The following is a 25,649-nucleotide window of genomic DNA, read 5'->3' as shown; positions in this document are numbered from 1 at the left end:
TGATGGTGGTTTTTGGTGCCTTTGCATGTTACCCTTGATGGCTCCTTATATTCTCAGTCCTCCTCAGAAGGGAGATTTTCAGGATCACCAAAACTGCTGATGCCCAGAGGCACAAGGGTTCTCCCATGGCCACCTTCCTCCACCCTGGGGAGTCATTTTCTGGGTTAATCCTGTGCAGCACCATGAGATGTCCCTGTCCCCGAGTGGAATTTTCCTTTGCACTGATTAAACACAGAATTATTCATTTTATAAATTAAAATGTTTGCCTACACAAGCAGAAGAAATTTTTAAAAAAAACTTCATGCCTTCCTCAAGGCCCCAGAAGGTTTAGTAGAGTCTAGGGGCAAATTAGAAAAGTAATTATTTTAATTCATTGGAGAGATTCTCATCATGTGGCTGCATTTGTGAGCCTGGGAGTTCACACATTCACCCAGTGAGCACAAGTGCAGGATGCAAGAAGAAATCTGTTTTAAAAATGTTTGTTGGTGTTTCAGTAAATGCTCGTTTTGGGTAGCAGAATGTGGTGTTTGCAGCACCAGCAGCAGTGGTTGTGCCTCTGGGTGCTGTTCTGTCCCTCCAAAGGTGCCATCTCCCTGGGGATGGCTGTGGAGCCCTTAATGCAGTTATCACACCTTCAGGGGCTGGGGAGGAACTTTTCCAGAGCCTTTGATCCTCAGGAACATGGCCTGGGTGAGGGGCGAGCAGAGCCACCCTGCAGAGCCACCTGCCCAGGAATGGAGCTCTGCAAGGTCTGAGTGCTTGGCAAACACATGCAGCACCCCTTGGGACACCTATTAATCATGTTGTCACCTCTGCACATCCTTCCTTCTTGAGGAACAACACTCACTCACCTCCTTCAGTGTCTCTCCCACCCACCTCAGCGATGGCCTCACTGTCTTCTGTGTCTGTTCCGTTGTCTGCAATAAATAAAAGGTGGAGTTGGAGGGTAAACTACCAATTAAATCAGAGGTTCTATCCCTCTGAGTCCTTAAATTCACCCGATGGGATGAGCCAAGCCTCCCCCAGGCCCGTGGGAAGGTGGCTGTTGTCTGACACTGCAGAGAATGGTTTGCACTTCGAAGCAAAAAAAAATCTCGTTTTGCATGAATGACTAATTGGTGTCAGAGTCTTTGTGCACATGGCTGTGTGAGGTGTGGATGCAAGAGGTTCATTAAAGCCCAATCCCAAGCACTAATCAAGTACTGAGGAATAATAAGGCTCTGCAGGTTCTTGTTCTCCCCCAGCTGCTGCTGGAGCAAAAACACAATTAGAGATAAAAAGGTACATCCAGGTGCAGATGATTTGCCCTCCAGTGCTCCTCCCCTTGCAGCCACACTGGCAGTGGGAACAAGGAGCCACTGGGAAGGGTCAGGTGAGGCAGAAACCCCCAGTCCAGGCAGGAATGCAGACCAAGACCCCTGCTGAAGCTGCTGCTGTGCTGAGATGAGGTTTGGGCAGGAGGATGGCATGGAGCTGTTGGTCAGTAGGCAGGGGGAGAGCAAACCCCTCTGCTGAGGAAGCCCTGGATGAGCTGGGATGTTGCACCACCTGGACACAGTGTTCATCAGCTTCAAGCAGACAGGACCCAAAGGTATTTCATGAGGGTTCTTTCCAGACACACACCACTGGCAGGGTGAGGAGCTGGCTTGGTGAACACAGCGTGGGGGTTTCTAGCTCACAGTGCTCTGCCTTCTAGTGCTTGTGTTGCATTATTAATACTATTTGTCAAGGCTGTGTATTCAGTTTCCCAAATGTGAGTTGGCCCCATGGGCTATTCAAGGTGTGCTAAGAAATTAAATAGTCTTATTCCTCCCTGCTGATAGCTTGTTAGCTGTGCAGAGCTGCTGTGCCTGTGCTGGGGATGCTGTGTGAGCAGGCAGAATATTCACCTGAGTAAATACACCTCCACTAATGAGAAGTAGCTGAGAGATATTTATTTTCCTCTTCCTTCCTTCTTTCCTCATGAGATTTATTTATTTACTTCCCTTTTTTTTTTTCCAATTTGACAGTCAAACCTACCTAGAAAAAACAACAGCTTTTTTCCTTCTTGTTTTCCCTGGCCAGTTTTGGGGTCTTTGCTCCTTCACCCCACACAGCACCCTTTTCTCCACCAGCTCTTGGTGCCTAAGAACCACATCAGCTCTTTAACTCTTCTTTCTGCAGCCTGGCTGCACCACAGCTGTGCTGGACACAGGCAAGCTGGGACTCCAGGGTGTCCCCAGGGTGTCCCCAGTGCCCCAGCTGCTCCATGGGTGCCACCATGGCTGGGATGCTCCACTGACCTCTCCTGTGTGCACTGCAGGGCTGCTGTCTGTAGCTCTCGTGGAGATGTCAAATCCCAACCTGTTCCCATGGATACAGCAGAATGGAGAGAGAGAAGAGCTGCCTCGTTGCTTTATCTTCCTGTAGGGTTTTCTAGCCCTTGGATTTGGGGTTCTGGTGGCCTCAGTGGCAGTGGCTGTAAAGGGCACAAGATGGCTGCAGTAATTACCCTACATGTCTCTAATTGCAAGCCAGGTGTAACCCTTCTTCTTTTCACACCTTTTCATCTTTGAATCTCTGGGCAATTCAGTCTTTGCAGAAGAAAGATTCTTCTTTATTATTACTGCAATTTGTAACAGAGGAAAGCAATATTGCAATGAAAAGAAAGTGACCCCACTGCACTGTGCTGGCAGATTCTATCCCAACAGCTGAATTCAAGGAATACATTGACTCTAGCTGGATATTTTCATGTCTTGAGCAGTTTGTAATGTGATGTTCTGTGGGCTCTGCCCAGCATTTTTAATCAAACCACCTCAGAACTCCCCAAGCCTCATCCCTCACTCCATTTCCAGTGAAGGGAGAATTATTCACACAGAAATTATGATTAATATGCCTCAAAAATACGCAGCACCAGCAGTCAAGGTTATTCCCCAAAAAGCCATCATTTTTGTCATCGGCTCCGGACAGATCTCCTGGCTGTGATGAGATGCAGCTGCTTTAAATCTTTAATGTTAGGACAGTGTGCATTCATTTCCTCAGAGGCCAGCCAGGTGTGACAGGGGAGCAGAGAAGGTGTCCCATGGCTTGGCTTATCCAGGTCCTGCAGCTGCTGAAGCTGAGGCTGCTGCAGCTCTGTGTGCCCCAAGGGTCCTGGTAGAGCAGTTCATTTGGGAACAAAGTCACTCTTACCCCAGTTAGCCCCAACTGCCATCCAGCACCTCTAAATCTGCATGTAGATAAATCCCCAGACCTGAGATTCAGCTTTGTTGCTAATTAGGCAAAATATTTAGGCACGTGCTGAAGTCCCTTGGACCTGGGAGCCAAAATTAAAGCAAAGCTCTGCTGGACAAGAGCTAAGGTCTTTGCTTAATAGCACTTGGTGATGGGGTTTTGTGCAGAGGAGCTGGAAGGCACAAAAGAGGACACAGGACAGAGACATAACCATAAATTCATTATTTTCCATAGTGATAACATTTTTAATGAGATGCATGTTCACAGAAATATAACCCTGAGGTTCTCACATCTGCCTGACACCCTGACACACACCAGCTTCCCACTGCAACTGCAGGGGAAAACCTGCCAAGGAAGCTGAAAGGTGTTATTTAATTAATAACAGCTAATTTGAATAAATACTGAAATGTCACTCGGCTGCTCCCAAGGGGAGTGTGGGGAGTTCAGCTCCGTGGGAAAGGGGACACGATGGTGTCACACACAGGGGAGGGAGCAGCAGGGTCTGTGCTCCAGTGCAGGGCAGAGCCCACTCAGTTCTTTGTGTTTAATGAGGAAATCTGTGGCATTTAGGTTTAGCAGAACTGAGGGCTGTGGGGATCTCAGTGTTGGGTTAATCTGTCTCCAGCTTGGCTCACCAAAGGCTGCTGGAGTGAGGGGATAAGGGAAGAATCCACAGCACTGCCAAGGCTGTGTAGTGCCCAGCCAAGGGCACTGCTATTTCTTACACTGAAAAATATTGTGGCTTTTAAAGCTGCCTTTTTTCAATGCTAAACAAGCTCAAATATCTGAGTGAGGGCTCTTGATTATCCTGGAAAAGCAAATTGTGCTTTATTTTAGCAGAAATTGCAGGGTTTGTTCATTGAGAGAGAGCATCCCTGGCTCCTGCTGCACTTCAACTTAGGGATGACCCATGTTTGTCCAGGGCAGTGGGATTATATATTATTTAGTGTTATTATTCATAATTTAGAGAAACAGAGAGGATCTCTCCAGCAGTGCAGAACACATACATATAAAATCCCCATCAAATTATTTATTTCCATATAAATTATGTACTGTCAAAACTGTTCTACTGATCTGAAGGTTAAAGGCTTCATCACGGAAATGTAGCAGCTCCCTGTCATCTTGATCAGAATATGATTATTTACAGGAAAAAAAGCAACCTGGTGGCTGTGGATTTCTTATTGATCTGCCTCAGCAGCCCTGTCTGACTGAGAGCAGCTGAAATACATGAAATAAAAACACAAACCTATGGTTGTTTCATCTTCCCATGGAAAGTAGGTCATATCCCCAAGTGAGCTGTATTTTATTCATGTAAATACATTTTTACAATTAAAAATGCAACAAAAACTATGTTCATGTCAACAGAGCTGAGCCTGGTGGAACTGGGTTAGGGCTGAAGGCTTCCTTGGGCAAAGCCTCGCTGATGGACAGGCAGGTCCTTCACAGAGCCCCAAACCACCCATGCTGGAGCAGGAAAGTGAAGCAGAAGAGTGAAAGAGCCTAAAGCTCTCCAGATTGAGCTCCATATAGGAATAATTATGGCTGCTATTTTAAGAAGTTGTTTAATAACGTTAAAGCGATGACAGGCTGCGATTATAACACTGCCACCTCCGCGCTCCTGGGGGCTTTTTCTTCCCTACTCCCACCCCACAGCCAGTTCTGGTAAATTTGCATTTTCCCAAGCCAATTATCATGCTCCAAAGGCTCTGGAGCAAGCTGGGAATTGCTCTGCACAAGGGAGGAGGCAAGGCATGAGCCCCTCTCCTGGAGTGTAGCTGGAGTTTGTTCATCCACGTTGTCATCCAACCCAGTAAAAGACTTTGGGGCAAATCAGAGTTGCTCCTGGGGCTGACAGGTCACCCCACAGGTGCCACCCTGCACGGGTGGGGCTGCAGCCCATGGGAAAACCCACTTCAGCCTCAGTTTTCCTATTTATAAACCAGGGGCTGTCCTTTTGATTGGCATCTTGGCCCTTCAGGACCTCTGATGAAGCCCTCAGCATGCACCCAGATCATTAATGATTTGTTTCTGGAGTTTAATGTCTCATTTGTGATCAGCACTGAGCTCCTCTTCACAGGATGCTCCCTCCCCAGTGAGGGGTCTGCAACAGAAACTGGAGCTGCTTATAGAAATTGCCCCAAAAGGGACATCAGGACTGTCTTAGGCACCTGCATCACCAAAAACTTAGAGCCTGAAACAGAGCCAGAAGAAGAAAAAAATAAGCTAAAAAAAAAAGGGCATCCTGACATATTTTCCCTATTTTTTCTGGTGCTTCGTTTGTAATAAGGGGGAAAAAATAATAAGAGTTTAGGTGCAGCTGGCTGTTGTTTGAGAAGGAGGGTGAGAAGGTGAAGGGGATGTGGGCTCAGCTCAGTGCCTTCTCCACAGCTATCACTGGGCCATTCATGCTCAGAAGAAACTTTATTTCCTCTTTCTGATCAGGTCTGTCCTTGTTCCAACTGATGCCATCAGCTGGGATTTTCTGTTTGGTTGGTTGTTTCTCGTGGTGTTGGGGGCAGAATTGTCCTTTCCATGCACATCACCTTTTTCCAGCTGGCAAGGAGCAGCTGTTTCCCTGCCCCATGCTGGAGCTGCACCAGGAAAAAGAGGTTAGGAAGATTAAAATGCAATTTCAAGTGGTGTGAAAATAGATCTGTCAACCTGGCCTATTTGCTTGAGGGTCCTTGGGCTCTGTTTGCTTGAGTTTTTTAAGGTGTCAGAAAGATGCTGGAAAATAAATTAGGTTTCATTTAGCTCAGAGTAACAATTAAAACTTGGAATGGTCAGGGCCTGTTTAGGCAAATCAATTAAAAGATTGGCACATAAATGATGTGCACCTTCATCTTCCACTGTTCAGTCATGCTGGGAGAACTTCACACCAGGACTTTTGAAGGTGAGGCCACCAACCCAACCTGTGTTTCCATCAGCCAACCCCACAACTGTCCTTCCTGCCCTTCTGCCTTGTCCCTGACCTGTGACACTGGGGGCTTCTCCCTCAGCAAGTTTTCTCCATCACCAGCTCCTCCAGCCTCTTGAAATTGAAGATATTTCACCCTGATCTTGTTTCAAATTCATCCCTGGAAGTGTGAAGGAGCAGGAACACCCTGCTGTCTGCTCACAGTGAATCTGCTCATCCCAGCCCAGGGGCTTTGGCTTTCCAGCAGCAGGAGAACCCTTGGGAAGGCATGAAACCCTCAGGAAGCTCAGTCCCTACTCCACACTTCCTCAGTGGATTTAACAGTGTTCAAAATACACAAAGAAATTGAGAAAGAATTTAGCACCCTCTCCTGCTCCTGCGGCAGAACAGCAGCCAGCAAATTGCTTTTCCATCTCCAGCGATCCTGTGAAAGCTTCTCAGCGACCTGAGCCCCACGGATCATTTTTGGGCACACAGGCTGCTGAAAATGCAGGTGAAACTGCAGAGGCAACGGGAGGGCTGCTCTCTGGAAATGATGCTGCTCCTGCAGAAAGTGTTTTGGTTTGGTTTTTGGGTCTTTTTCAAAAAATTAAAGCAAGGCTCAGAGTCCTCTCTCAGGTGGGAGTCAGGGCCCCTCTGCCAGGAGTGCCACATGTGGTTACCAAAGATTTCAGTATACCCACATTTCCTACTGTGCAGAAACGCTGGGTTTATGAAATTTAAAAAAAAAAAGGCATCTGACTCCTGCCTTTGCTCAGACATTGAGGATTCTCTTACACTGTGGCCATGGGGGAGCAGAAGGGCAGCAGATGCCCCAAAAGGGACAGAGCCTGCTGTGGGAATACCCTGCCCTTCTCTGGGTCCCTAGCTCCAGGGCAGGAGCTTTATCACACAATAATGGAGCAGGTTTTTTATTCTGCCAAAGAGATGTGTCAATAAGCACCTCTTTGGTGTGATTTCTGCCAGCTGGGCTTTGATTCCTGTGGCCTCTGCAGCTCCCTGGGGGATCCAGCTGCACACAGCACATGGATTTTGTAGCTAAGGGTTGAAGCCTCACTGAGGACAGAACTGACCCTTTAATAAATGCTTCCCCATAAAAGCTGCTCCAGCTTTGCTCCAGCACTGGGCAGCTCGAGGTAGGTTGGTGCTGCTTAGCCATGGACAGCCCAGACAGGGGGATCAGGGAAACAATCCCACCAAATTACCTGGCAAAGGCAAGGAAAGAAGGAAGGAAGGCAAGGAAAAGGAGGGAAGATGGGACAGGAAATGTCCATCCTGTCTGAGAGCAGGTGAATTCATCCTCCTGCATCCAGCAGTGGCTCACTGAGGACCAGAGTGTGGCAGGAGCAGAGAGCACAGAAAATTCCATATAAACTAAGGATGTGCAGAGAGCAAGAATCCTCTGAGTTTATCTGTTATTATTTTGAAAAGAAAACAAAATAAAGTGGTTTTTATTATTAAAAGAGCCTGTCTGAGGAAGCCAAAGACCTCCTCAATATCTGCTTGCATTATTAAAGGGAATGAATCATTAAATGCACTTTGAGAGGCAGTCACAGGTATCAGGATGAATCAATCTCCCAGAAAAAGAAGCATCAGCTGAGGGTCTGATTTGCAGCTGCCCTTCAGGGCAATTCCAAGGTGCAGGTCAGGGCTGCAGGAGGTTCCCTGGACAGCAATAACCCCTGCAGCACACAGATCTCAGCCCGTGGGGCAAAGTGGCATTTTCTGTGTGTCCATGGAGGAGCCTGGAGCTGGGCTTGGGAGAAACAGCATTCTCTCTTTGTAATGGTGCTAAAGGAAAAAAAAACCAAGCCTCAACTCTCAGCAATAAGAGAATTAGCCTGACAGATGGCTTGCAGAAAAAGAAAAACTATCTCGGGCTTTGAGATTTGTGCTGACTGAGCCGCAGAAAGGAACTATTGCAATTAGCATTTCTGCCGAGTAATTGAGGAGCATTGAGAGAACCAACCCAATCTGCCACCATTGTCGAGCCTTCATTGTTCTTGATGGGGTTTGGGGTTGGTTTGGTTTTTTTTTACTTTTTCCTTCAGTCCCAAGTCTGGGAACAGACAAAAGGCTGCTTTGGTTTTTGCCTTGCAGCGTTTCCTGGGCAGGCAGGAGGAGCTGGGCTGAGCGCTCATCCCAAAGGCAGCGCAGCCTCCCGGGGCCATTCCTGCTCCTTTGGCAAATCCAGCGTGGAGCAAAGGCTGGGGTTCCCCGTGTGGCTCCAGGCAGCCCTGGCCAGTGTTTAGATGGCATCCTGTGTCGCTGTACAGCAGAGCCACCCGGGCTGCCTGGGGATGCAATTCCCAGCTCCATCGCAGGTACCTGGAATGGTACAGTGCCATTCCCTGCACGCTGCATTCCCTGCACGCTGCATTCCCTGCACGCTGCATTCCCTGCACACTGCATTCCCTGCACGCTGCATTCCCTGCACACTGCATTCCCTGCACGCTGCATTCCCTGCACACTGCATTCCCTGCACGCTGCATTCCCTGCACACTGCCATGCCCTGCACACTGCATGCCCTGCACGCTGCATTCCCTGCACACAGCATTCCCTGCACGCTGCATTCCCTGCACACTGCATTCCCTGCACACTGCCATTCCCTGCACGCTGCATTCCCTGCACGCTGCATTCCCTGCACGCTGCATTCCCTGCACGCTGCATTCCCTGCACGCTGCATTCCCTGCACACTGCCCTGACCAGGGCTGATCTGTGTCCTGCGGCAGGAAATCAGCCTGGACTGCCAGGGCTTCCCCTGCTGCCCGTGCTTCTGCACCGCCAGCTCGGGCACAGGGCTGGTGGGAATGGGATCAACCCCAAAGTGCCCCAAAGTGCCCCAAAACTCCTCTCACTGCTCCCTACACGCCACAGAAAAATGGGAAAATCCTCTTCTGCGCCAGTCATATCCTTGCAGGGACAGAAGGTGGCAGACGAGTTTGCTCTGAGCGCCTGGAGAAGTGGCAGTGCCATTGCTGGGAAGTTTGGAACATTGAATTTCGGGGTGGAACAGCCCGTGGCTGCTCTCAGCTGTACAGCTCCTGGCACAGCTCTGCTGGGGCTCTGCTGGACAAGCTGCACCTCTGAAAACCCTCTGAGGGGCTGAGGAACAGGGCTGGGTCTGCTAAAGCCTGAGAATTTCTCTTGGGAAAAATATATTGGTTATTTGCTAGCTTTTAGTGGTTCTACAGGCATGGCCAAGAATGGGGCAAATAAGGACTTGATAAAATCTTTCCATTTCTGATATCTTTCCTCAGTGTTTGGTGATTTTTTGGGGGAGACACCTGAGAACAAAGCAATGGAATTAATCTTGATCTCAGTAATCCTCATTGACATTATGAACAAATGCAGATGAGAACCAAACCTCCCCTGCCTCAGGTAGAACAATTATTTCAAGTTCCAAACTGTAAAGTGAAAGATAACTTTGCTATGTTGAACCTTTGGAAAATGAGTAGGACAGGCTCTATCTAGAGACAAACAGGACAGCAGCAGGGGTGGATCTTCTATTCCATTCCCTGCTAATATCCAATTTATAAGGAGCACCTTTCGCTGGGAATTGTTTTCAAATGAGTTGTAGGGCTGCTGGCAAAAAGAGCTGTGTTGCATTAATGTTCTCTTAGAGATTCAAAACTGTTATGCAACAAAAAATTATCAATTCATGCCACTTCTTTAATGGACTTCCTAATGTATACTTAAAAAAAAAAAAGAGAGAGAAGTGGATTGCAGAGTTTTCTTCCCAAGCTGTCAAGGCTTCTATCAGGAGCAGCTTCAAAGCCATTTTTCTTTTCATATGCTTGTCTGGTGTGTCTAACTGAGCATGATTACTTTTTCCTAAATGAATAGATAATTTTGCCTTATTTATAAATAGAGCACCAGGATTTTTTTGTCTGTGATGCTCTTGGGCTGAATCTCAGGAAGGCTTATTGTAATGCATGTTCATTTTTAAATGAAATTTGGGTTCTGGCGTTTTTTTCCTTCCACCTGAATTTGTTTCCGAGTCATATATTTTTGCCATGGAGCATTCAAACACACTTGAAATATTAATGAGGCAAATAATGGCCCATTTCAATTGAAGTTTGCCATAATATGCAAGTAATCCTTCACAGGGCTCTGTTTTAGTAATGATGGTGATTAAAATGTCTCATTTTCTCCCCAGCCAAGGATTCTGGTTGGGTTTTGGGGTGTGACACTCGTTAGCTACACAGAGGCTGAACTCATTTCACGTGCTGGGAAAAGGGGGTTTGGGGGTTAGTTATTGGTGTAAAATTGCTTTTTCAGGCCACACACTCACGTTTGGCCAAATTTCCAAGGCCCTTAATAGATGCTGGAAAAACCCAAACTCACTCCTAGCGTGGTGAAATGCTTTCTTGGCCATGATGATTCTAGTCCAAAGCTGGAGGTTTTGCCACCCCAGGGCAGGTCTGTGAGCTTTTCCTGGGGTAGCTTTTCCTGTGAGCTTTTCCATGTGGGGCTTGGATGGAAGAAGAGCCTTTGGCTTGCCATGCCAACCTCACTGGGCATTGCCAGCCCAGCTGCTGCCACCTTGGCACTGTCAGTGAAAGGCCCCTGAGTTGATGCTGCCTTTGGAAAACTCGCCTGAAGGGTCAATATGGAAAAAGGGAACACAAGAACTGCCTGTGGAGTCCAACATCCCTGGCAGGATGGCTCCTCACTGCAGTGACCAGCTCAGAAAGGAGGGCAAGAGCCTCAAAGGAGGATGAATGCACTACAGAGAGCTCAATCTCCTGCTTTTACAAGCACTTGTGTCAGAACCTGTGCTAATGCCATGACTTTCCTGGAGTCTCCAACCTCTCAAAGCTGCATTCCAGGAAATGCAGCCTCCTTTGTGACCCCAGAGGAGAAAAGAGGTTTTGAAGATGTTAAGAGGCTCAGCAGCTTCACAGTGAATCCGTGAGAGCTTTGCATCACCTACAAACCCATTTTCCTTAGATCCCTGGCTTCCTTCAGGACTGTCAGGCTGTTTTGTGCTTAAGCTTTATTCAGACCTTGCAGTGAGAGCTCTCTGTGTCTGGATGAGCTGCTGGGAAGGTGGAGCAAAAGCTGCTTTGGGATGGGCTGGAAATGGCTCACAAGTCCTTTCCTGCAGCCCTGCCTGGGGTTGGGTCTGGCAGGGGCTCAGGTGAGGCTGTCCAGCCAGCACTGGGTTGTGCACTTGGTTGAATGAGAGGTGAATATGGTTTGAGCTGCAGAACAGGGTGTCAACAGCATGAGCTGTCAGGGGGAAATCAATTGTATATTATTGGCATAATTCAATATATTGAATTATGGATCAAGCCAGAGCCATCCTGCACTTTGTGCCTGTTTTGTGGTGTTTTTTGAACAAGCCCTCCAGGGTCAGGGTGTGAGGCTGGGGGAGCACTGTCCCTCTGGGTCAACACCCAATCCCTCCCTGCTCTCTGAGCAGAGATGGAAAGCAAAAAGGAAGAGAAGCAAGATGTGGATGTTCTGCTCCAGCAGGGAAATTGGCTCTGGAAGGAAACAGTTACCCCAGGGAGGAAGGATTACCTCCAAATCCTGGGAACGTAAATCACTGCAGCGAGTGCTTATCTGTAAGCCCTGATGGGCAGAGCCAAGCACCCCTTCCAGCTGCCAGCTCTGCTGCTGATTTGCAACCAGAGCTGGAGCCTTGCAGGTACCTGGAGAGGCACATTTATGGGAAAAGCCCCAGAGCTGAGGGGTCTGAGGCAGGAAAACCTGTGGATCCCCTGGAACTCTTGGGAACATCATCTTGCAGCAGAGATCAGCAGCCATCCTTTCCTTTCCTTTCCTTCTCCCAGAGCCCCCAGCCCCGGGGCCAATTGAGCTGCCATATTTCCTGCTTCTACTCCTTTTTGTCCTCCATTTGCCACTGCTGGCTGATGGAAACTATTGTGGGAATTATCCTGGTCCTGTTACATGCTGCATGCATGGCTGGGTCTGCAGAATTACCACAGGGACGAGCTGGAGACTCACTGCTGTGTTTGCGCTGGTAGTTTGCCTCCAAAATTGTTGTTATTTCTTAAGCTGCCATACAAGAGAGGTTCTGCATGGCAGAGATGCAAACACTCCATCTTTGTCAGCACATGGGCCTGGTGAAGGGATTTTCTCTATTCCCCCACAGAAAGGCAGTGCTGTCTCCCTGCTGGTGGATGTGCTCTTGCCCTGGTCTCGCTCACACTGCTGTCAGCTGGAGTAACCCCTCTGAAGCCAGAACATGAAATGCAGCTCCTTGCCACGTTTACATATTCTACTCCTTACAGCATAATTTGTCCTAGTTTTTTAAGCACTGAATGCCTTCGTCGGAATTTCATTACAGAGCGCAAGTTTCGTCAAGTGCATTCTGCTAGTTTTGCTGGAGGTTGCTAAGCATAGTCTATTTTTTTCTGAATCCTTTGTACTGATAATTATATTTGCTCATGCCACACAAAAATTAAAATACAGCATGTAGGAAAATGCAGCTTTGTGTTACATTCCTGGGAAAAAAAGGTTGTTCTTGTTAGGGAAGAACTTTCTGTGCTAGGAACATTATCTCTGGTGAGTCTTGGGGATAAAAATGTGGACAATCTGAGGGTGATTTGGAGCATCCCAGCCTTCCTACCCAATGGCACAGCAGTCAGTGCTGATAATTGATTTCAACCCATCTGCAAGATGAACACCTGCTGTGCAATATGGCTCTGTAGGATTAGCTCTCCCTACATAGCTGGAGAAAAATCTCCATTGTTGACCTGCAAGACTGGGTGCCTGTTTGCTAAAATCTGAGCCACATCCTGCTGTGAAGTTAAGGGTTCTGTTGCAGTATATTTTAAATACACTGCCCTGACACTTCTGCATTTCTGTGGATTTTAATGGGCTTCTCTCTTCCTTCCGTTCTTTCTTTCTTTCTTTGGAAATTTAATTCCATTACTAAATAATGCATTTGGCCTCCAACCTGACTTGTGCTAATTACTCACGTGCTGAATGGGCTTTAAATCTTGTTTGGAAACACTATAGGGCTTATTGTCTTATTAAAAGCACCTAATGTGAGTCGTTCTTTTTAAGAATGCAATTGGTCCCTAATGAAACCAAACAGATAATGCAATAATTTTTCACTAAACTAATTATCAGAGCGGAAGATGCTAATGTGTTCTGCCAACTGTGTCCGTGTCTCCTCGGTTAATGTGCAGCATGGCCACGGCTGCTCAGCAAGACTTTACATCTCTGCAAGCAGCAAAGGGAGGCTGAATTTAGCTCAGGCTGAGCCACCTCTGCCTGCACTTAGTGCTAATCAAATGGGGTTTCTCCCACAGAGGACTTGCAGGGACCTCGTTTACTGGATTCCCTAAGGGATTGGATTCCTGGGTTTCCTGCTTGGAAAGGTCCCAAGCACCTAATTCTCAACAAATTACATTACTTCAGTTGTGCTGGAAATTGAGGTACCCAAAGTCAAAAGGCACTTGAAAATACCCGTGGGATGTTTCTTCAAGCATTGAAAGAGATCTCAGTGCCCAAATTAGGGATCCTGACCATGTGTGTGCAGGGGTGACAGCGTGGTCACAGCAGCAGGGCTGGCAGGGCTGCAGGACAGCTGGGACAGTGCTCTGGGGCTCATGGAGTGACTCTGGGGATGGTGCTGTGCAGGGCCAGCAGCTGGACTCGATGGTCCCTGGGTGCCTTCCAGCTCAGCAGCTTCTCTGTGATACTGAGAATGACCTCTCCTTTTCAACTGACTGCAGTAAGCAGCAAGGGTGGGCTTTCAAAAAGTGACTAAACAAATATAGAGGCTGCAGAGAACCTGGCCTTAGATGTGCAAAGCCTGCAGAAAGCCCTGAGTGCTGAGAAAAATGTCCTTTCCTAGGAAGAAGAAAAAAATGAAGAGTGAAAGCAGAGAAGTGAAGTTTCACCTTGAGCAAATGCCACGTGTGCTCCCTAGCTCTCCTCGGAGCAGACTACATTGAGAACAGAATTGCAGCTCTGGCAAGGACTGGGATTTGCCTGTCTGATTGCTGTTACTTCTCAAAACAAATAAACAAAACACAATTATCTTTGAATGTTACCCAGGCTAATGTGTAGAACTGGCACTGGGGAGTAAGGAGAGTAGAGGACACCAGGCTAAAGTCATTAATTGGTAATGGAGTGTGTGTATTTGTCAACAAGATGCTCGGCTTGGAGAGCTGAACAAAAAGAAAACAAGCCGCAAAAAAACAAATGCATACCAAGCCTTGTCACTGATATTTATTTAACAACCTGTCACAAGCAGAAAATGTGGATCAAAGGTAGGGAAGGCAAGGAAGGAGCAGTTTGAGTCCAAGGCATCTGTTCTGCATTGCATCAGGGTTCACTTCTGGATCAGGGTATGTTCTGCCACTTCGTGTTACATCAAGCGAGTTGTGAAATGATGGAGCTTAATGCAGAGTGAGTGTTGGGAATGGGAAGGAAAACAACAACCCGTTGTTTTCTTATTCATTACTCGCCGTGGGTTTGGGGTTATCCAGGAACAGAGATGCTGTTTTAAGTGAGGCGGAGAGCTGAGATTGCCAGGCTGTGCTGGGTGAGAGAACCCTGCAAATTGCTTATGGGATTTGATGTTGTCTATGCTGCCTCCAGAACAAATCACACTGGCAGGGGGTTTGGGTTTTCCTTTCTTCATCATTGGAAAACCCTTTACAGAAGAACTCTTCACCCTAAATTAAAAAAAAAAAAAAATTAAAAAAAAAAGGAAGTTGTCTTCTTTCTAAGTTTTTTTCTTCTTAGTCTCAGATCCTTTTTCTGGCTGCACCTTCCCCTTTCTCAGCTCCCCAGGCTGCTCCTTCCCCTCACTGGCAGTGCCTGGTGAGGTTCACTGGGTGTGTTTGGAGGTGAAGGCTGTGGCACTGTGCTTTCCACTGGGAATGCTGCTGGAGAGATGCACATTTCCCCTCTGGCCACCTAAGCAGAGGTGACTGCTGGCCCCAAAGGACAGCAGAGGTAACTTCCCCCTGATGTGTTTTTGGCCAAGAAATGCGAACATGAAGCTTAACTGGGTAAGAGAGGGGAACAGCTGAGGGTGCAGAGAGAAAATGCCAGTTGAAAAATAAGCATAGCTCAGCTATCAACAGAATGAACTCGAAATTCAGAGCGTCATTTTCATGTCTTTGCATCAGAAAGCAGTTTGGGAGGGGAATTGATTTAAATTATTGGAATTTCTTTCAAAAGCTTTAAAGGCTTCCCTCCCAGCCAGCCCCAGCGCTGAGATCAGCGATCAGCGAGAGAAATTGCAGCAAATCATGGAAGCAACTGGTTCATGATATTGTACAGTGCCAAACAACAGCCCTGTGCTCTGAGCAGCCTCAGCATTGCTCCTCACCCCGAGCCCCCGTTCTGCTCTGAGGATGACTCTGCAGGGCTGTGCCTGGCACTGGAGCTGCCTGGGTGACTTTGCAGTGCCCTGGCGGCGCTGATGGCAGCAGTGACCACCGCAGAGCCACGCCGAGCTCATTAATCACCTCCCAGCTGCACAACCTGCACCTCCAGCCACGCTGGTGTGCAGCAAACGTCGCTCCAGGATTAATGGGTATTGATGAACTTGCTTAGCAACCTCATCCCAGCTGGCTCTGATCCCTGGGGATGCACAGCTGGGACAGAAACACTGACCCTGTGGCACAGCAGTGCTGGGCTGCAGCAGGGGAATGGGGATGGGCTTGGGACAGCTTTGTGTTTAATTCTGAGCCCCATTTCTGGGACAGCTTTAATTCTGAGCCCCATTTGTGGGACAGCTCTGTGTTTAATTCTGAGCCCCATTTCTGCTCTGTCTAAGCCCAGACTGGTGGCTCCAATCCTCAGCTCTTGGCCAAGCATCTTTGGTTTCAGAGGACTTTCCTGTGTTTCTCTACACTGCCTTGGGAAGGAGTGGCAGCAGTAGCTTGATCCACGTGCTGAGTGCCCCTGGAGACTCAGGCTGGGGATAATCACATCTTTTCATACTGCTAATAATTAACTATTAAAACAATTTACTAATGGATGTAGTGGCTTCTTTAAATGATGAATTGATACGATTTAACACAGCTATGAGATATGGGCTTGATGCAAGTATTGCTGAGTGCAAATCCTGCCTGCATTACAGCCTGTTGAGGTCAGAATCTATTAGCCATAATTCCTCTTAGCCTAAATTCCCTTCATCTATGGAATAGTTTTTTCCTACAGAAATTATTCTAAAACCTTGAAAACCAGAGCTGCATGTGCTGTTATCATAAGGCAGAGTGTGGTGTCATTCACTAAGTGGAGGAGAAAGGTGTTTATAAAAACTCCAGCCAAAAATGTGGAGTATATATATAGAGTATAAAATATAGTGCTACCTAATGCAGTAAATTTATTGGACATTTTTGCTAAAAATGAATGAACCTTGTGTGCCTGAATAGATGAAATTATATTTACTGGCATGAACTGAATGGGTTTAATCAGAGAAACGGCTGTTGAATGGGTCTAACATCCATTAATTGAACATGGAACTAGTTTTACCTGATTCTTTCTTTTAAGAGGTTTCCAGTATTTACACAACATAACTGTCACAGGAAGTTTAATTAGATATCTGAGATCTCCCAGATCTTGTCAAATTAATTTCTGAACTCTTGACATTTCTGTGACAATACTGTCCTAATTCTACTTGTAGCATGTTCTTAAGACAACTCTAATAACTAACAGTCATGTCTGACAAAATAAAGATAAGCTGTTATTTCTCTCCAAGAGATGACAGATCCATTTTTCAAAAGCCAAGGGAAGGCTGCTCACCGTTTTACTTCCTGCAGCAGCAAAATTTCCAGGCGTGGGACTGGCAAAGCAAAGAGTTACTTGCTGTAGGTAAAAGGTTTTTCTTTGCATCCAACCATCGTGCTTGGATGGAAAGGTCAGGTGTGTCAGAGATGGTTAAGGCTTTGAAGAAGACAGATGTGTGTATGCAGAAAGAACATAAAGGCAATTGGAATAGCTTAAAGGAATAAGCAGAATTGGAGAGATCTGGGCTTTAAACTTTGTTCTGCTATTGAAGTCATTGTTAGTGCTCTCCCCAACTGAGGAAAAAATGTCTTGGGGAAAAAAAAAAGAAAAAGAAGGGAAAAAAAAAGAAATATTAAATGTATTTTTCTGGCTATCTCAGCTGCTGGAATTATAGCAGTGCAAATTACTCCAAGCTTTTAGCAACAGAGTAGAATCCATTTGACCTTTCTTTCCTCTCCAGCCTTGTTTTGTCTTCAGCCCTAGGTTGGGATTGTGGGGAAAGGTGCTGGCTGGGCTGCAGGAGTGTGGGGAAACACAAAGGTGCCCTGCAGGCTCCAATCCCAGAGAAGGCAGGAGAGAGAGAGAGAGAGAGAGTTTGTGTGCAGCCTGGACCTGGCTGAGCTCTGATCCCCAGGCAGGCAGGTTCTGTGCAATAACTGAGCTGGGCTGCTCCCAGCTTCAGCAGTGACAGCATCCCCAGCCTGTCACAGCCCGTGTGACAATCCCTGCCCCACTGACACCGGGATGGAGCACAGAGGGCCCTGAGCATCCCCACACTGTCCCCACCCTGTGTGACAATCCCTGCCCCACAGGGATGGAGCACAGAGAGCCCTGAGCATCCCCACACTGTCCCCACCCTGAGTGACAATCCCTGCCTCACCGGGATGGAGCACAGAGGGCCGTGAGCATCCCCACACTGTGCCCACCCTGTGTGACAATCCCTGCCCCACTGGGATGGACCACAGAGGGCCCTGAGCATCCCCAGCCTGTGCCAGGGCTTTCCTTTCCCCACACTTCAGGCAGGATTTGCTGCTGAGGTGTGTGGGGTTTGCTGATCAGCTGAGCTCTGCCCGGGGAAGCCTCACAGCCTCCCCACCTCCACGAGGAACTGTAAATAAAACATCACACTCTGTCTAAACAAGAAGAAAATCCCCGACACAGAGCTTCTTGCAGACGGGGATGGCTTCTGGCACTTTCTCTGGGGTGCTGTGGGTGTCTCAGCAGCCAACACTCATTAAATACTCTGCCTGCCCATGCTGCCCGTTTGCTCTCTCTGCCTCCACCATGTGCCACCAGGGACTGATTCTGGAGATTGAAAAGCTTCTGCATCTTCTCATTACCCCTGCAATGTCCCCTCCGAGAGGGGAGTTGAATTTCGGGTCCCTCACATGTAATCTTCGCCGTGCCAAATTCGCCGCTTCTATTTATTTTCCATTTTAACGCTTGTAAGGCTGGAATGGTCTTTTTTTATGGAGGCATTACTGTTATGGGGAAAAAGTCAACATCTGCCAGCTCTAGCAGGAGAGATGCTGTAGGTTTTTTTCCTTGCTACCTAGAAACCATTGTGTTAATAGAGATCTTGCTGGAGTGCCTTCCTGTGAAAAATGTAAAAAATCCAGTAAAAAGGTAAAAATGTTTATGTTAGAAATGTTCACCTAAATGATAAAAAAACTTAAAAAAAAAAAAAGAGAGAGAGAGAGACCTGAGTGGGAATAGGGTAGGGGGAAAAGGGGACAGGAGGAGGGATAGGATGGGGAAGGATCAGATGTTCATATTTTGCATTTTCAAGTTCCATGCAAGAATATGTACATATTTCAAGAAAAGCAGCACTTTCAGAAAAAAAATAATCAGTTGAAGGCATGATTTTCCTTTGAAAAATTGAATTAAACAGGACAGTTTTAATGAGTTTAATCATGAAGTCTGACAGTAGATGTTGACCTTGTAATGGTTCTCTGCTATGAGAAAATGGGTTATTTACAACCAGAATCGCTGCTGCTATTTTTCATTCTACTAAGTAAATTATAGTAGAATTATTCACATGACACCATTGTTGTGTGGAGCTCAGTGGAAAACTAATTCCTTTCAGTTTTTTGAAACCTCATCCTCATTCTTTAACAGTTTCCTCATAGATTTAAAAAAAAAAAATCTGGCTGCATCAACATACATGTGATGAACCTTAAAGACTTTCTAGAGATTTATCTATTGAATTTCCTACACAGGAGCTTAATGGATACACCACAAAACAGCACATTACTTATTTGTTAATTGAATTGAATAATTATTCAATTGAGTCTCATAAGAGAGGAATTTTTTTTTCCTCCATTAGCAGAGCTAAAAGCACATGGAAAAGCTGTAGGTGTGTTCCAGCCTCTCTTTGCACAGCTCCCTCAGAAAATAGTGTCTTTTTAATAGCAGTGGCAGTAACCATCTAATAACCTGCATTAGGAAGGCTCTCACAACTGGCAAGCGTTTTCTGTTTCTCCATGTTAAATATTTTGTCAAGGCTTTTCACAACTCTGGCTGCTGCAATTCCTTGTCTTTCTCCAAAAGCCATTTTTCATTCCAGCTGATGAGACTTGTTCTCTTGGGCACAAGCTCCTGTTTCCTGCTGCTCTCTGGCAGCCCTTGGGAGCAGTTTTGTGCCAGGGAAAAAACCCCAACATCGCCCCAGCTCCAGAGGGTTTGGCCTGGAATTGCCCTTTCCATCCCCAGGGTGGGAAGCAAAGCAGCAGCTCAGCTCCAGGATCTGTTCCAGGAAGTCCCACCAGAATCTCTTCATTTCTTCCACGTTCTTCTATTTTTCTGAGAAGAGTTTCTTGCTGGGGAACAGAGAAGGTCGTGTTGTTTTATGGTGCTTCTGAATTTTATTCTTTTTTTGACAATTTGAAGAGATTTTTCTGTGGCATTGATTTTGATTTCTCTCACACATTGGCTGCTGTAATAAAAACCCTCTTACAGAATTTTCTGCATTGACATTTTATTGCTAAATGTCTATTGTAGAGTTCTTCCTCCCCCCCAAAAACAAGAAATCCACACCACCATGAGGGAGGAATTTAAGCACAACCTACAGGTTGTACCAGCTGGATGTGCTTAATCACTGTGCTGAGTATAGAAACTTCAGCTCCAACTGTACCAAGTTTAAACCATTTTACACATGGCATTCACAGGGTGTAAAGTGTTATTGATCCTACCAGCTTTTTCTCCAAAAACCATCGAGGTCAACATTGGGTTTTCTTGGAAAAAGAAGAGGAGGAGGCAAAGCCCTTGGGAGTGATGGTGGTTAAAGGCTGTCCCAGAGAGAGCTGCTGGTTCAGCCTGGAGCAGGCTTTGCTGGGTGAGTGTGCTGTGACCTGCTCTGGGCAGGCAGGCAGCAGCTGAGCTGTGAAGAGAGGTGAAAATCAATAAATACACCATTTACCATTTACTCAGCCCAAACAAAATACTTCATGGAGACACTGGTGAGGCTTTCAAAAGCGAGAGCACAAATTTCAGTTCCAGTGCAGTGTGGACAGCAAGGCTTCATGGAATTCTGCTGGCTGTATTTACAGCTCACTTAACACACTGGGCCAGGGCGTTTTGTTATCATTGCTGCAGCTTTTCTTCCTCTTCTTCTCACTGCTGCTGGAAAGGGAGTTCTGCCACTCCATGTACAGCTGCTAAATGAGGAAGAGGTGAATGAATTCTTCCAGCATTTATTCCACCTCAATCAGCTCGTGAATTGGGATTGGGTTTAAAGTTCTGCTCTTCCTCTTGGCAAAACTTCCCCTTGAGCTTCCCTGTTTCTCACCTCCCACCTCCCCTCTCTTGCTGATTTCTCTAGCTGGAAAAATAATTGCATTGAAAGTGGAGAAGAGCAATGGAATGAGAAATCCTTGTCAGGGACAGGCTTAAAGCCTCTCTGTTCAGATAAACCTCCATGCAGTTAGGAGCCTCCCAGCAAAGCTCTGCCTGGTTCAACATCCATCTGCCAAGTGTGATTCTGAGGAAAAACAGCTCTTCAGACCCACATGACCAACATCTGATCAAGCAGGTGTCTGATAACTCCTGCTCAGCACCAGGGCTGTGGCTGCAGATGATCCAAAAGGATTTCCTAGTCTTGTGTAGAGTAAAAGAGCCAGAGCACAGAGAGGAGCAGATAAACCCAATTTTGGCTGCTTCTTCTATCCCTGACCACTCAGAAGTAATGACTAGTTATAATTTCACCTTCTAATTTCATTTTTTAGCAGGCTGAGTGTTTATAAAACTTTTTCAAGAGAGCTGCTGGAGTGCTCTCCTGAAAGACCATCTCTCTGGTGAATAATCGGCTGAAATTCTAATGAGAAAATCCTTTCAGTGGCCAGCAGCCTTCCTACTCAAATGCTGCATTATCAGCCTCAAATTATTCAGACAGATCTGAGGAATTTACTTTAGGCAGCTTAGGAGATAAATTCAGTGCAGCAAGTTATCATGATTGATTTAAGTATTTAAGACTTATCCTAAAAACCTGTTTCACTCAATCCTCCTCCTAACACGCTTCCATTGAAGCCACTTTTTCTCAGGTTCAAACACAGCCTGAGTGCAGCAATTTCCCTCTGGCTGGCCAGGGGTGATTCTCCTGCACCCTCTGGGGCTGTGGGTGAAGCAGAGGTTCAGAGGCAATGAGCTCTCCACCAGATTGCCTCATTTTTTATACTCCTGTGACTTCAGCCACTCTACAGCAGCATCCCCGTTGGGTCTGAGAGGGAGCATTGGTTCCAAGGAGGATTTATAAATTTATTTTCTAAAGGACATTAAAGAGACTGATGTTGCTTTGTTTGTGGGGAGATTAGGAGCCAGGAGTGCTGGCAGGATGTGGGCTGGGGAGAGCCTCAGAAATGGCATCCCTCAGTGGGACTTCCCAGTCCTTATTCCATCCCAGTTCCTATTCGATCCCAGTTCCTATTTCATCCCACTCCCTATTCCATCCCACTCCTATTCCACCCCACTCCCTGTCCCATCCCTCAGTGTCCCTGCAGCCCCTGCAGGCTGTGTGGGTAGCTCTGGGTGTTTGCTCTCCATGGTGTGCACAGGTATTTCTCAGAGGTGGCAGATCATGGGTGGAATGAGAGAACCTCACAGGCAGGTTTTCCCCCTTTCTCCACCTCACCCAACCACTGTGCTGCATCCCCAAGGACAATTTGCATTTCCCTCTGGCTGCTGCCCTGAGGATGAGCACAGCTCGTTCCAGCAGTGCCTTGTCTGGCTGAACTCTCACTCAGCACCTCTGTTTCTCCAGCACCCAAGAGATAGTGAGTTTTTCACTGCCCTTTTAGCAGGTTTCTTGTGCTAGAAACTTCCATAGTGTCTCATCAGGACCTCCTCTCCAAATCCTTTGGAATATGATGCAAAATCAAGGCTCCTATTAACCACTTGCTCTTTTCCCATTCCCTTTTTAACACCCTAAACTCAGGAGTGACTCCTGCTCATGGATTTAACTCCTCTCCAGGGAGGGTTTAATGTGCCATCTGCACTGCAATGAATCTCCCTGTGCTCAGGACAGGGACAAGAGGTAGGACTTGAGACATGGAATGGCATGGCAGGTGACAGTGAGCTTCAGGTGTGTGGGATGTGTGCAATATCAGTTCATTCTGCAGCTAGATGTGAATGCTATTGATATTAAATATCTTCCCAGGAGGGCTGAGTGTTTGAAGGACAAGCATTCGTAATTTGCTTTGACATTTGACATGATCAAGCAAGTAAAGGAATAATATTCCATTTCTCCATTGTCAAAAAGATAATGAGTTTCATAACTATTGGTATTATGGGAAAAATAGAGTCTGTGTAGTGTAAAATGTGTGAGAGCTGCTATATATTCTTCTATAAATTGCATATATCGTGTTCTTTTGTTGGCCCTATTCAAACACAGCATGCCTATCCTTTTTAATTTTCTGGTTTGCTGTGCAAGTCTCTAACAAAAAAAGCTTCGTTTTTTTTAATGAAAAAAAGTTTTCTTCAAATTATTTATAGAAAGAGCAGTGCTGTCATCGAATCTGTCTCATCATATCATTCTTAGGTATCAATTTCTAGCCTCGGATGACAAACCAGAGCAGCTACTTTTCCAATAGCAGCATCTGGCTTCCTGGCAAACTCGAAATGCAGTTATCTGGAAAGCTTCAGAGTTGCTTCTGAGCACATTTTATTTATTAGAAAGCAGTTGTGATGCTTTTCTTCCCATGACTAAGCCAAAGAATATTTAATATATTAAAAGGAATAATAGAATCGAGGCCAAGCTGTTGTCCCTCAAGTGGCAAGGAATGACAATATTTTTCCTTTGAGATGACCATTTGTTCAGCTCTGAAGGACGATCTGAAACTCTTTGCCCTCAATCCAGCTGCTCTTTTAGAGGACTAAAGAAGAAATTCAGCCTTATAATTCCTTAAATAAAATTCAAGTTGACCCTTTCCCAGACTGAGCACTCTGAAATGTGATGGTGACTTGTCTGCCAGCCTTGCTGGAGGAAGAGCACCTTCTGCAGAGTGGGATCCTCAAAGGTGAAAGACACAACGTCCTTGCAATTTATGATGAATTATAATAGCAGGAATAGGTGGCTCTGTGGGTCAGGTTCTGTGCCATCCCTAAAAATGAGTGACTCCATCCTTTGTTTCACCACAGAATTTATGAGTTTGATCATTTGGATCCAGCTCTGCAAAGGTCTGCTAAGGTAGCTCAGTAGATATCACAGTGATCTGCAAGATCTGATCCAAAGGACATGAAAATACAGTTCCAGGGGCAATTTTAGTAGTTCTCCTGCTGACACAAACCTGTGACCTCCTGGCACCTCCAGGCACATCTCAGATTCTCTCAAGGCTCTGCTCAGGCTGGAGGTGTGGAGCTCTGCTGCTGATCTGTGGGGTTAACCAAACCCCACCTGCCCTGGGGATAAAGGAAATTACCCAACACACAGCAGGGATGGAACAGCCAGGTCTCCACACACAGCATCGTCTGAAGGAGGTTATTAAGGATTATTTTTTTCCACAATATCAGCACCAAATTAGATAGGAAAGATGCCAAGACCCCTAGGAGATGACAATCATCCATGATAGAGATGTCACTTTAATTTCAGGACATTCCTAGATGCTGAAATTCATTCTCACGTGCACAGAGCTAAAAGCTGAGAAAGAACAAGGGAGGATGAAATATCTCTTCCAGGCTTTGATGATGGTTAAACTGTATCTACATCAAAAGCCCTATTTAATTGAAGTGATTATTTTCATTCTGAGAAAGAACTCTCTCGAGCTGTTCTTGAGCAATTTCCAAAATTTCCTTTCAGTGAAATTCTGGTGTTATTTTGCTAGATGGTAGATTGGAAAAAAAAAAAATAAGAAAGCCTAATCTGTTAAACTCAATATGTTTGACACTTAGCAGCAGTAATGCTAAATGGTAACATCTTGCAGTTTTCTTCTGATACCAGTGGTGTCTCTGGGGCAGGATTTTATTAGTGACAGCTCTCACTGAATTCAGTTAAAGTTGAAGTTTTGTCTCCAAAGTAACTGTTATTCAGTACAGAAATAAAATGATCAGGCACAAGATTTCATTTAAAGCTTTGAACATCAACGTCAAGGAATCAAAACAATTCTGTTTCAAGATCTTGTTTCTCCAGGGTAAAAATTTATTTCTGGGTTTGGACTCTTGTCCTTGCACGGTGTTGTGCTGAATTACAGACAGACACAGTGGGACTTTCCCTGGTCATTGTTCTGAGCTTCTGCCTCTGGTCTGAGCTTGGAACAATTGGGTCTTAATTCTGATTGAGGATGGAGGAGGCAAAACACCCTGCCAAGGCTGCTCTGCTGCTCCATTCCATGGCACTTTTGTGAGGCTCTGTCACAAGCAAAGCCTGCAAATCAAAAGTGACATGGTGGGCAACCTCTGCTGCGTGCAGCAGGTCAGAGACATCTCGTGTTTCAGAAAAGACTACAGCATTTCTGCTGCTGGAGAGTGTAAGCACTTCTGCCTTCCTTCCGCCACGAATGGAGATTATTCAATGGTTGGATTTAATGAATTCAAAATCCTTAGAAAATCACTAGAGCCAGACATCAATGTAAAATACTCCACCAGCTTTCTGTAGTGGAATATAATATTAGCTCTCCCACAATCTACTTCATGCATTTCAAAAGAATAGAGAACATTTTTAAACTAAAGAAGATAGCTTGGGCAGAAAATGATTGCCTGCTTTGGATGCTGCTCTGTAACCCTTCAGGAGCCTGAGTTATTTCTCTCAGGGCAGGAGAAACAGAAACAGATGTCTTCTTTGCAAAAATGGGAGGGGGAGGAAGAAGAGCAGGATATTTTATTAATAAATGGTGTTGATGTGCTGTTACCTTGCCCAGTCAATAGGAGCTGCAGGGCTGGTGGCTCTGAGCAAACCCTTCCTGCTGGGGGAGGCTGCTCAGGACCCACCAGGACTGCCACCAGTGTCCTGTGGCACTGGGACTGCTTGAGGAGGACATTTCTGTGCCATGGGGAATCTCTGCCCACCCAGCCCTCCTCCTGCCTCTGCTCCTCGCTCTGGAGAGACAGCCACGGCCATCTCTCCCAGGCAGTACAGTAATACAAATAAATAATATTAATTAAGGCTTGATAGGTTTAAAAAGCTATGGAAATAGCTTCTCTCCTGCTGTTTCAGTATCTCATTTCCCCACTCTGTCCAAACCCCCAATGCTCAGAGGTACAAACATATATTTCAAATGAGAAGTCTGTTGAACCTCATTAAACTCAAATGCTCAATCAAGTTTTTCTGAACGAGGTTTCACTCTGCTTTGAGTTTACCTGA

Source organism: Lichenostomus cassidix, chromosome 18 (genome assembly GCF_008360975.1).
Source record: "Lichenostomus cassidix isolate B80296 chromosome 18, HeHo_3.0, whole genome shotgun sequence".
NCBI lineage: Eukaryota > Metazoa > Chordata > Aves > Passeriformes > Meliphagidae > Lichenostomus > Lichenostomus cassidix.
Note: the sequence above shows the minus strand (reverse complement) of the source record.